The sequence below is a fragment of the Prinia subflava genome, chromosome 18 (assembly GCF_021018805.1).
Source record: "Prinia subflava isolate CZ2003 ecotype Zambia chromosome 18, Cam_Psub_1.2, whole genome shotgun sequence".
Lineage (NCBI taxonomy): Eukaryota > Metazoa > Chordata > Aves > Passeriformes > Cisticolidae > Prinia > Prinia subflava.
In genome coordinates, this window is record NC_086264.1 from 10,791,915 (window position 1) to 10,804,093 (window position 12,179).

Here is a 12,179-nt window from a genome sequence, read left to right on the forward strand (position 1 = left end):
AATTAGAAGATCTCCAAGTTATAAGCAAACTTCCATTTTCCTTTGAACAATGACCTTCTTTATACCATAACCTCACAGAAAACAATTAGAACCTATAACAATTTCTTTCCCATTTTATAAATAAAATATATTCTGCTGGCTCCTAACATTTTCCTTCTCTTTAGAAATAAAATAAATGCAAAAAAACACATCAGCAACACCACAAGAAGATGAAAAGAAACAAAAGTGCCAAGTCTCAAAGTTTTCAGGCTGCCACATCTGTTTTTATTACCACAGCACACACTGCTGCCTTTGACACGAGCATTTATTCACTGCTGTACCAATTGTCAAGTGCAGCATTACATGGTTTGATCCTCAGTGTGCAGTATTGCTTCTCAACACTGCAGAGACAGGGTTTTTGCTCTAAAATGTAAAGAAAATTCAGCTGTTGCTCAGCCTGATTGCAAATCCATCTCACCCCAAGCGTCCTCACAAGACACCTTCAGGCGTGGCAAGGAAAGGAGCTCCCCTTGCAAAACAAAATTTCAGTTTTAAGCGACACAGCCCAGCAATTACAGCAGACAAGAAGGTTCAGGGAGAGCTCTAAACAACCCAAAATCTTTTAGGGTGCTTCTTTGGTGCACAGCAGCTGCTCTGAGCAGCTGTAAGGGAGATTCTCCTTCTCCTCAGGAGGAAGGGATCCACCTGCAGCCTGGACAAGCCCCCCAGAGCAGCTGATGTTAGCACTGACATAAACACACCTAAGAAATGCTGCAGGTTTAGAGGCTGCAGGAAGGATTTTGTGTAAAATTCTCTGCAGCCAGCTCTGTAATTAATTAGAAGCTAATTGATGTGTGGCCATATCCTGATGCCCGTGAGACTCTGCTGGTGAATAAAACTATTAATTCCTTCTTTCAGTAAAAATTACGGAGTGAAGGTGATCAAATGAAGATGCCAGGATAGGATGCTATATTAACAACAATAACTCACAAAAGAAAAGATTCACAATAATAAAAGTCTCCTGTCTTACTGAACAGCCCTGAGTTTCATCTGTGTGAGAGGAGTTGTGTTCCTTCCTTTCACTGTGCCAAGGAAATCCTTTCCTTGCCAAGGGGCAAGGAAGTGATGAAGTTTCAATTTCATAAAGATTCAAAAAACCCCTTCCCAAAATAAAATAATTTAAAAACCCCACCAAAACCACCTCTCCACATACCCTAAAGGAAGGGAGCAGGAATGTTTGAGCCCTGTAGTGCTCAAAAGAGGTAAAATGTGGCCTTTTAAAAAAGGTAGGCAGCATATGATTTACCCTCTATGTTTGTAACTTTGTTTTCATTTTAACCCCCTTCTCTGCTGGGTTCCCAAATGTCAGGCTGATTCACAATTGGTTCTCATTGCACAGGTGCCTGATGTTGGAAATGGCCAGTGAGACAGCCTAAAAAGATGATCCTCTACAGAAAATAAAATACAAAGCACTGACTAATCCCTGCAATATGCCAGAGGTGACCTTTTAGGAAAACAAAACACACATCTCAAAGGAAAGCAGACTAAAATGTACTTCAAAGACAAGGCAAAGAAGAGCAAGACACGCTTTTAATCAAAGGAGAAAATAGATTTCTGCAATGCAGAACAATTACTTTTAGCTCGGTAATGATTAAATTTCCTGGTAGGGAAATGCTTGATAAATGTTAAATAGTCTGCATTCAAGCTGTAGTTAAAAGGAGATGTTCTAACACAAGTAAGACTTGTTTGAAAAGGTGGCATTTCTGGATTAATACCAAAATTAAAGGTCCAAAGAAGAGACAATGATTAACTCCTCAGAAGATTCTGAAGCAGTCATTCTGAGCAATAATTTAGGATTGCTTTAATAGCATCGGACCTGCACAAGACAGCAAAGTAGAGCTCCTTCACAAAGAATTTTAGAAAACATATATTTGGGGGTTTTTTTCACATAAATGACAGTCCAGAAATAATAAAACCTCACAGGTCAAGGGTCATGTCAGAGGACGAGCTTGAAGGAATCCATCTCCCATGAACATTTTGAATTTGTTTATTTGTGTACTCTGAAGAAATAACCTTTATTCCCAAACTTCTCCAAAAATGTACCTCAGCCGTGAGAACTCTGGTGGTACAGACAAACTGCCTGCTAAAAAGTAGAGTGCAAAGCACCACGGTGACTGCAGTGCTGTGATTGCCCAGATGTCATTTTAAAGTAACATTTTTAAAGCAGTATGTACATTTGTATTTGTAGTTTCAGTATCAACACTGAGCTCATTTCCCCTCCAAGGCACTGGCTCGTAGTTGTTACTCTAAGTTTTCAACTCTGCAGTTTGTATTTTGAAGAAGATTTAAAAGGGGAGATATTAATGATTTCTACAAAGGAGTAAGACTCAAACCAGCAAATTTGGTCCTTACACTACAAAAATACTCTCACCTTCAAGGGTGAACAATGGCTATTTACATGAAATATGTTTGAAATGCCTTCATTTTGATATGTTGACACATAAAGATATAACTGACTTCTTCACAGGGATATGGTTTTAAATTATTTCCACTCATTTGTACAAAGAATTATTAGTTCAGGATTAAAAGGAAACAACAACAACAAAAAGAAAATAAAAGAAAAATAAACAAAAGGTCCTTTTTATTTGTCTCTGCAGAGGCACTCCCTGGCAGATTTGAGACCTAAATCATGAATTACCCAAGTATTGCAGCTCTTCATCTCAAAGTTGAAAACAGTGCTAGCTCACTTCAGGGTTTAAAGCAGCTCATTTACAATCCCACAGACAATAATCCCCAGCTTCTCAGGTGTGAAGGATTCTCATCTTCGAGGAATGCTAAGACCAAGTTCTTCTTAACCCATCATAACAAAATCCTACACTCCTTCAGCCTCTCAGAAATCAGTCTTAAAGGCAACAGAATTCCACATTGAAGCTTAAGCATGTTCTGAACATTGGAGGAAGATTGAAGTAAATTTTAATTTTTTTTAATTACATATCAGTTTTATATTCCACATAACAGGCCAAAAAAATCTCTCAAAATATGGTTGATAATAATAATAATTAAAGTGTCCATGACTGGACTAGAAACTTTATTGGCCACAGGGAGAGAGGGTATAATTCTTAAGTATTTTGTTTGTTTTCAGTAAAGCACCTCAGGTCAGGCTGCTGGTCATGCAGCATCAAGCGTTGTGTGGGATTTTGTGCTGCTGCATTTGGGAGAACTCCAGTTTTCCCAGAACCTGATTTTTGAGTCAAATCTCACCGCAGGACACGCATTTCAGAATTTCCAAAAATAAGTACATCTATAACTAATGTGTTCAAAAGGGGAGGATGACTTTAGTCTTCTATTAATTCCGTGTTTCTCTATTTATGTAATGTCTGTTTCCACATATAAGGATTAAAACCAAGTCCATTGGGAAATGTTTTCTAACATGAAAGCATTACTGCAATTATTTCTACAGGCACATTCAGAGATGTATTTAACAACTGCCACTTGAAACACAAACGTTCAGCTAACACAGCAAAGTGCCATTAGAGTCAAAAAGTCAAGAGCTATCATGCTTTGACTTATTAAAAATGTTTTCAGTTAATATATTATTGGCCTAAGCACAAGAGAGTTGCTCCATTTCTGTTTAGTCATTACCATTCTGCACAAGAGGCACCAACTCTGTGACTGCTATTACCTGTAAATTATTTGTCTGATTTTTGCCTCCTAAATAATCTTTACTGTTTTGGAATTATGAGGTGGCTTTACTTTCACAGAGAAAGATGCACAAGGAAAGAGATGGAAGGAATTCTCCAGGCGATTTTTCATGAAGTGTTCTACGGTCTGGGCTAAAGGTTAGAAAAGACAACTGCAAAAAGTGACAGAAAAAATGTTGAAACTCTCAACAAGCCAAAGATATCCATGAGTGGGTTTTAAACAGAATAATCTGAGTCTCCCCACAGCGGCTACCTGGCTTGGAGCTGTTTGAAGCCCCCAGGTATTTGAGCTCTGAGCTGTGAGAGGTCCCCACACACCCGGGGCTGGCTCCGGGCACATCCCGGCTGTGTCAGCCCGACAGCAGAACAGCTCCAGGCACAGCCCTGGCCCTGGCAGGCTCTGAACAGCTCCAGGCACAGCCCTGGCCCTGGCAGGCTCTGATCAGCTCCAGGCACAGCCCTGGCAGGCTCTGAACAGCTCCAGGCACAGCCCTGGCAGGCTCTGAACAGCTCCAGGCACAGCCCTGGCAGGCTCTGAACAGCTCCAGGCACAGCCCTGGCCCTGGCAGGCTCTGAACAGCTCCAGGCACAGCCCTGGCCCTGGCAGGCTCTGAACAGCTCCAGGCTCAGCCCTGGCAGGCTCTGAACAGCTCCAGGCTCAGCCCTGGCAGGCTCTGAACAGCTCCAGGCACAGCCCTGGCCCTGGCAGGCTCTGAACAGCTCCAGGCTGCTCTCCTGACAGGCAGGGACAGGGCACTGCTGCTCCTCCACCTCCTGCAGGAACATCACTGCTCATTTCCCTCACCGCACACCCGGCAGGGCGGCCGCAGGGGGAACGGGGCCGGGGCCTCTCCTGACCCAGCAGAGCATGGACCAGAAAGGGTCAGCAGAGCCCCACAGAGGGTTCAACAGACCCACAGAGGGGTTCAGCAGAGCCACACAGAGGGTAGGTTCAGCAGAGCCCCAAACAGAGGGGTTCGGCAGAGCCCCCCAGAGGGTTCAGCAGACCCACAGAGGGTTCGGCAGACCCCCAGAGGGGTTCAGCAGAGCCCCCCAGAGGGGTTCAGCAGAGCCACACAGAGGGTTCAGCAGACCCACAGGGGGGTTCAGCAGACCCACAGAGGGTTCAGCAGACCCCCACAGAGGGTTCAGCAGACCCACAGGGGGGTTCAGCAGAGCCCCACCGAAGGGTTCAGCAGACCCCCACAGAGGGTTCAGCAGAGCCACACAGAGGGTTCAGCAGACACCCCCACAGGGGGGTTCAGCAGACCCACAGAGGGGTTCAGCAGACCCACAGAGGGTTCAGCAGACCTACAGAGGGTTCAGCAGACACCCCCACAGGGGGGTTCAGCAGAGCCACACCGAAGGGTTCAGCAGAGCCACACAGGGGGTTCAGCATCCTGCCCAGCTCAAACTGAACAGCTGCAAAAACTGCACAAGGGACAGCAGGACCTGCTGGTATCCACTCAAAGCTGTCCCAGCTTGATTGCAAAATAAGGAGGATTTTCCAGGCAGCAGGCGTAGAGGGCACAGGAGATAATTGTAATTTGGTGTTTTACGTGTATTTTCTTACATTCCACTGAACTCAGGTAGCTGTCCCTCATCACTCCAGAACTGAGTGAACAACTGGAAAAAGTGCACTAATCACTCAACAGTCATCCTCAGCTTATTCTGTCTTTGATCCAAGTCCTTTTCTTCACAGAGAAAGGGCTAAGAGTTTCAACTCAGGGTACAAGTCCATTTCAATTTTATTCCTGGCCAACACCACTGCTGCAAATACATGTTTAGTAAACACATTTTACTTCAAGCTTTCATTTTGCAAACATTGTCACAAATAACTCTTCCTTGAGAGAATATACAGAAAAAAAGAATAAACATCATTTTGCACATATACAATTACTCATAAAAATGAGCACCAGTGACACATTATCCAGGCCAAGAGCATCCACAAAACTAATTTAACAATAGCTGACCCTATCCAGTCCTGAATCTCTTTTCCTAACAAGAACAACAATTCAGGCTGCTCTTAAGTCCTTTATGGTGTCTTCAGTGTGCCCCAAATTAGGGTTTAATTATGATACAAGGGTGGAAATTCCCTAAGAATAGCTTGAGTCCACATAGATAGCAATAATTTTAAACAGTCTAATTTCAACATAACTCTAAGTGATTATTTAGAGATCCTGGAGATTTTTTAGATCACAAGCAAGGTATCAATCACAGTAAGGATCAACCTTGCTGTCCATCTGCAGTACAGAATGTTGGAGCATCCACATCAAACCAACCACCACCAGCTGTAAGAAGCCTCCAAACTCTTTCTGGACATGACAAATCTGTGGCACAGAGATTTGGAATCACCCTTAAGCTTCACAAGTCCAACCCCCCTGCCCAAGCAGGGTCAGCCACAGGAGGCTGCATCCACTTGGGTGCTCACAACATCCAAGGACGGAGACTCCACAACCTCCTGAGCTCATCTGTGCCAGTGCTTGAACACCCTCACAGTAAAAAACCTTCTAACTATGCCTGTCCAGTAACTGCAAAATCAAATTTATTTCTCTATCCTGCCTAGAAAAAATCCCAGGACTGCAAGGGCCATTAGGCAGCAGCAGAGAAAACGAAGATGTCAGGCACTGAAGCACACAACCAGGGGTACTAAAAACAGCTCTTCAGCAAACTCAGAGGTACACACAATTTCTTTTTTAAGTAGATAAGAAGTTTAAAATTTTAATGCTACCACACTTTGCAGTTTGATGAAAAAAAGCACTGTTTCTAGAAGGAGGAGTGTAGTTTTAAAGGATTTATGAAGCTGTGGAAGCAACATCTATTGCTGAAAATATTGTGCAGACACTGTATACCTTTTAAGCTTCCCTGACAACAGCATTGTTAAAGAGTTAGAGAAAAAAAAAATTATTGCATCCTGAATAGTTAAAATGTCAGCTTCCTGTGAGGCAGGAAAAGACTGGGAGAAGGCAGCAGGGCCAGGACTACCATCCAAATCTCAGTTGTAGGTAAGGAAGTCTTACAGAACTTTCTATAACAAAGGAATAACTCATTCTTATTTGGCTTGTTGCTCTCTGTGTACAAGTATCTGCAACAGAAAACATCTCAATAAGGATCCAAATAGTCCTCTTTATTCAGACAGGTTTCCTGGACCCACAGAGAAACCAGTCACAGATTTATTTTGTACAAAGTAGGCACAAAGCCATCCCTTGGGGGCTGTCCCTGTGGATGTGTGGTGACACAACGGGACAGCGCGCTCAGGGCCACTCCCACTGGGAAATGCTGCCCGGAAAATCTCCTTCCATGGTGGAAACAGCCAGGCAGGCCATGGATCTCCCCTTCCCAGCTCTGCCAATGCCTTCTCCCACTTTTCCACCACTCCAGCATCCCAAAGCCTGAAGGGGTAAATGCTGGGCACACATTTGTGTGTGCAAACAGCTCCCTTCAAATCCAGTCTCCTGCTGAGATCCACCACACCCCCGGGGGAGCCACCCCAGGGAACCTGAAGAGCCTCTGTGAGAAAATCCGCTTCAAATATTGAACTGGAAGGAGCACACAGACTTGTGGGCCTGATATTTCCGGGCCTGAGAGGTTTCAGCCTGCTAGCAGCTGCTTTTTCCCAAGGGAAAATCGCTCAAGAAAACTTCTCAAAACAATCTGGGCAGAACAACTGTCCTTTCTCAAAATAATCTTTCTCCAGGTGGTGTTTTGCCCTTCTAGTTCTCAAAAATCCATTTTAGCTGTTTCTCTAGTTTAACCAATGGGATTACAGAGGTGTGGTTCCTATTCACCAATCACGTTAGGTCTGTATTGAACAACCAATGAGATTGGAGAGGTGTGGTTCCTATTCACCAATCATGTTAGGTCTGTATCAGAACAACCAATGGGATTAGAGGGGTGTGGTTCCTATTAACCAATCATGTTAATTCTGTATCAGAACAACCAATGGGATTAGAGAGGTTACTGTTCACCAATCATGTTAAACCTGTATTGCAACAACCAATGGGATTAGAGAGGTGTCATTGCTATTCACCAATCACGTTAAGACTGTATTGGAACAACCAATGGGATTAGAGGTGTCATTCCTGTTCACCAATCATGTTAAGCCTATATCAGAACAACCAATGGGATTAGAGGGGTGTGGTTCCTGTTCATCAATCATGTTAGGTCTGTATTGTAACACCTTATATAAAGTACTAAGAATTAGCCAATAAAGTTTTTCTATGCTCTTTGCCTTCTGAAATATTTGGAGTCTCTCATCTTTTTTTTTGTATCCTACAACAACACAGACTGGCAACACAAATAGGAGAAAGCAGGCACAGTAGGAGGGATAATTTTTGGGCAAGAGAGGGAAGAGAAAAATAATGATGAAAAAAGAGCAGCGGCATGTGCCAAAAATAACTTCTCTCTAATGCAATGATCTTTAATCCTACTTTCCTATGAACCAGTTTAAAAATACCCTGGAAACACAAGTTTTCCATTTCATCAGAATAATTGAAAAATTAATGTCACGTTCATCAGAACACCCAAGAATTCAAGAACCAAGCACTGTGCTTGTGAAAATACTAAAGGAAAAATTAAGCTATCCACTGAGTTATTTGTTGGTGGTTTTTTAATACCTAAATGAGAAAGAATTTGTATGAAAGCTCAATTTTGAGAGAATTGGATTAAATCTCTACTTATATCTATAAACTCTTAAGTCATTCTGGAGCCCTTTTCCTACATAACTTTCAATCAGCCTTAAAAATTAACATCATATTACTGATAGCTATGAGTGTTTTATCTCAGAAACTAGAAAAATTCAGGCAAAGCAGCATGGAAGGAGGGAGATGAACCCATGCTAAGATTGAGTTCTTAATTAATTAATAGTTATTAATTAATAGTAATTAATCTGTTTCTGGCACCCTGCCTCACTGGGATACTGAGCTGGCCCCCCTCACCATAGAAAACAAAACAGTTTTCAGCACAGACACAACCTTCCCTCTGAAATCTTGGATAAAAGGAATTTTGCAAACATGGGACAACTATTGCAAAGTCTATGATAAAAACATGCCGTAGACACAAAGGCAGCATTTTCACTACCAAGAAAAGCCTGATTTTACTAAGAAGCCTACCAATTTTATTTATTTAAGGTTTGAGAAAGAAAGGCCCTTCCTAGTCTTATCTTTTTTTTTTTTTCTGGACTTATAAATGCAGCAGTTTTCTAACTGACAAGAATTCAGAATTTGTACATTTCTGACAATTTAATCTTATTATCTGCTGCATCATTTGAGAGCTAAGATGATAAACTCTTGTCTCTCAGAATGGCTAAATTCCAAATAAACCCTTTCAACTGTTAAATAGCTTTTCAAATTCAGGTATCTACAATTTCCTCTTTAAACAGATTAGCCATAGCTATTCAAAATTTATCTCTAGATAAGTGTTTATATCAAAACTTGTCAAAGACACTGTGAGAATTCTTTATGCTAATAGATTTAGAAGTTTTCCTTAGTCACAGCCCTGATTTATACATATTTATGTTTACAAGGTTGTCAACTACTTTGTCTTGGCAGTTCAAATATTTTATTTTTTTCTTAAAAGCAAAAGCTTCTAGAAAAAGGAAATACTTCAATTTCATGGAGCAGGATGGAAGAAAACTGCCTGAAATTGAGTTTACACCTGGGTTTAATATTGATACTCAAAACATCCTCATGCTTCTTCCTACTTGCATCAGCACATCAGCAGATTCCTGGAAATCCATCCCACTGGAATATGCCCAGTAATGATTTGCTGGTTCATGCCCTGCTCTGCCCCACCTCAGAGCAAACAAACAGCCCTGCATTTAACAAGCCCACCCTGGGCACTGACTGCTACACAGTAATGTGGAATTTTCATCCCTGACACCTACACAGAAATTGAATTTACACAAGTCAAAGCTGGTTAATGAAAATCATTAAGTATCAATGGATGCTGACAAGTTGGAAATATTGCTGTGACTACTTCTATTAGGAATTGCTTCTTACTGACACAGAAACAAAATAGATAACACAAAAGCAAGTAATGCTTCACTAAATATAATGGGTTTCCAGCAACAAAACAATTTTTTTGTATTTATGGACATGTATTTATGCCATGACCAGGGGAGCAGCACAGGGACAGGAATTCTCCCTGGCTGGGCCGTGCAGCCCCTTCCCAGCTAAATTGTCCCTGTGTCACTCATCACTTGTTCCTGTGCCTGCTCCACATTTGTGCAAACAATGTACATTTTGTGTACAAACACAAAAGTGCTGCTGGCTGGGGTGGCTGCAGCTGGGAAGGGTTGGTGTGGGAATGTGGATGGAAAACTGCGAAAAATTTCATTGACTGAATTTCAGCCACTAAAGGTGGATTCCTCTAATGCAAAATATGCTAAAATATTTAGTACTATTTAAGGATCAAGACACTAAGAATCACCTTTGTACAATTGCCTGTGTGGCCAAATATCCCTGACTTACAACTCCAGGCAGGAGTATCAGCCAAAATCAAGAGGTTTGTGTTGCTACTCCCATTTGTACCTGAGCAGCAGCAGGAGGGGGTGTGTGTAAAATCCCTCCCAGGGCTGCAAAGAATCAATAACGCTGCAAAACACAAATACCTACTGAAAACAGCCCCATGCAAAACAAAATCCTGACACTGAGTGAGCAGAGATCCATCCAGCACGAGCCCAAACACAAATCCTGACACTGAGTGAGCAGAGGTCCACCCAGCACGAGCCCAAAACACAAATCCTGACACTGAGTGAGCTCAGATCCATCCAGCAGAGCCCAAAACACAAATCCTGACACTGAGTGAGCTCAGATCCATCCAGCAGAGCCCAAAACACAAATACTGACACTGAGTGAGCTCAGATCCATCCAGCACGAGCCCAAACACAAATACTGACACTGAGTGAGCAGAGATCCACCCAGCACGAGCCCAAACACAAATACTGACACTGAGTGAGCAGAGATCCACCCAGCACGAGCCCAAACACAAATCCTGACACTGAGTGAGCTCAGATCCATCCAGCACGAGCCCAAAACACAAATACTGACACTGAGTGAGCTCAGATCCACCCAGCAGAGCCCTAAACACAAATACTGACACTGAGTGAGCAGAGATCCATCCAGCATGAGCCCTAAACACAAATACTGACACTGAGTGAGCAGAGATCCATCCAGCATGAGCCCTAAACACAAATACTGACACTGAGTGAGCTCAGATCCATCCAGCAGAGCCCAAAACACAAATACTGACACTGAGTGAGCAGAGATCCATCCAGCACGAGCCCAAAACACAAATACTGACACCAGCACGAGCCCAGACAGGTCTGAGAGTGGCTTCACTTTGTTTTTACACTTCTGCCTGCTGGGGCAAATTTATCACTGAAAGCAACTTCTCCCACAGCACTGCTCATCTGATTTGCAGCCAGCGCCTGCAGCGCCTTCCTGCCTCTCCTACGCCACACCAGAGTGATTGTGGGAGTTTGTTATTGCTGCAATTTCTGCCTCTGCCCAAATGCTACAGCCACACCGCCTGTAAAATGTAAATAGAAACGCACAGAAAAGTGAAATCCACCCTTAATGGTTATTTTACCATGGTGATTCCTGTAAACAGAGACTGAGGCCTTTCATCCATGCCAACACTTAATTTCTGCAGAAATAGTCTATACAGAAAAAAAACCCCATGACCTACTCAACAAAACTTGTTGTAATGCCATAACTAGCTAATTTTTAAAAGATATACAGATAAAAACACACAGATAAAATGCAAGGTATGCTAAAAATGGTTGTATCCAACAGAACTGCATTTAAGGCTTTTCAGCCAGTGTAGCTGCAGCAGCACACAGGCTGAGTGCAACCCAGCTCCAAGGACAAGGCTGGAAAGGTTCCCAAAATGCAAGAACCTGCAGTCACATCACTGATGCCATCCCGTTTGCTGTGTTTGGGGTTTCTGAAGGATATTTGTTTGTAGACTAGTTAAATTCTCCAAATAGTGGAGTCTAATTGGTATTTATATAACATTCTGCTCACAGTTATCTATATTTCCCTCTCCCACTTTTTTGCAACAGATGTTATGTAAGTTTTTATACCAGAGTAAATTTAACACACACTGAATAACACTGAGTAAAAGTTTCTCAGTGTAGAGCTACACAACACCAGATAAATATTCACAGGTCATACAGATGTAAAAATCATAACAAATTTGACAAGTTTTAGTTCAGAATGCAGACAGCAACAGGATCAAGTATTTCAAAAATGACATTATCTATAACTGTGTTATTTTACCATACACAGGAGCAGGGAATAATCACAGGGTCATTTCAGCTGGCAAAGACCCTGCAGAGAGTCCAGCCACCAATCAACTAAATCTAGTTATCGTTCTTATTTCCCACACAGGATTATTGTGTTCAATGTTTCTACAGCAAATAATTATTTCATTTACTATTTCAAAGGCTTCAAAGCTTTTGCACAGAAAGAACAGTGAAAAGTAGCCAAGCTTGCT

The 12,179-nt window shown here is 42.3% G+C and overlaps 1 protein-coding gene across 3 annotated transcripts in view; it reads right to left on the bottom strand.

Moving 5' to 3' along the window:
• INPP4B (inositol polyphosphate-4-phosphatase type II B) overlaps nt 1-12,179 on the bottom strand; it is a 221,803-nt gene that overhangs the window by 119,346 nt on the left and 90,278 nt on the right. The gene's annotated exons all lie outside the window — the stretch shown is intronic.